Source organism: Mauremys mutica, chromosome 15, assembly GCF_020497125.1.
Source record: "Mauremys mutica isolate MM-2020 ecotype Southern chromosome 15, ASM2049712v1, whole genome shotgun sequence".
NCBI classification, from domain to species: domain Eukaryota; kingdom Metazoa; phylum Chordata; order Testudines; family Geoemydidae; genus Mauremys; species Mauremys mutica.
In genome coordinates, this window is record NC_059086.1 from 5,959,970 (window position 1) to 5,961,119 (window position 1,150).

Here is a 1,150-nt window from a genome sequence, read left to right on the forward strand (position 1 = left end):
ATGTGCATCACTTCTCATTGATCAACATTGAATTTCATCTGCCATTTTGTTGCCTGTCGCCCAGTTTTGTGAGATCCTTTTGTAGCTCTTCGCACTCTGCCTGGGACTTAACTATCTTGAGTAGCTTTGTATCATCTGCAGACTTTGCCACCTCTTGGTTTACCCCTTTTTCCAGATCATTTATGAATATGTTGAATAGGACTGGTCGCAGAACAGACCCCTGGGGGACACCACTATTTACCTCTCTTCATTCTGAAAACTGACCATTTATTCCTACACTTTGTTCCATATTGTTTAACCAGTTACCAATCCACGAGAGAACCTTCCCTCTTATCCCATGCCAGCTTACTTTGCTTAAGAGCCTGTGGTGAGGGACCTTGTCAAAGGCTTTCTGAAAATCTTAGTACACTATATCCGCTGGATCCCCCTTGTCCACATAGAATCATCGAAGATTAGGGTTGCAAGAGACCTCAGGAGGTCATCTAGTCCAATCCCCTGGTCAAAGCAGGACCAACCCCAACTAAGTCATCCCAGCCAGGGCTTTGTCAAGCCAGGCCTTAAAAATCTCTAAGGAAAGAGATTCCACCACCTCCCTAGGGAACCCATTCCAGTGCTTCACCAGCCTCCTAGTGCAATAGTTTTTCCTAATATCCAACCTAAATCTCCCCCACTGCAACTTGAGACCATTACTCCTTGTTCTGTCATCTGCCACCACTGACAGCAGCCTAGCTCCATCCTCTTTGGAAACCTGCTTCAGGTAGTTGAAGGCTGCTATCAAATCCCCCCTCACTCTTCTCTTCTGCAGACTAAACAATCCCAGTTCCCTCAGCCTCTCCTCATAAGTCAAGTGCCCCAGCCCCCTAATTATTTTCGTTGCCCCCCCCGTCAAAAAATTCTAGTAGATTGGTGAGGCATGATTTCCCTTTACAAAAACCATGTTCATTCTTCCCCAACAAATTATGTTGTCTGACAATCTTATTCTTTACTATAGTTTCAACCAGTTTGCCCAGTACTGAAGTCAGGCTTACCGGCCTGTAATGTCCGGGATCACCTCTGAAGCCCTTTTTAAAAATTGGCATCACAACTATCCTCAGGTAATTATGATACCGATGCAATCTCCTATTTAGACAGATAAAATCTTGCAGCGAAG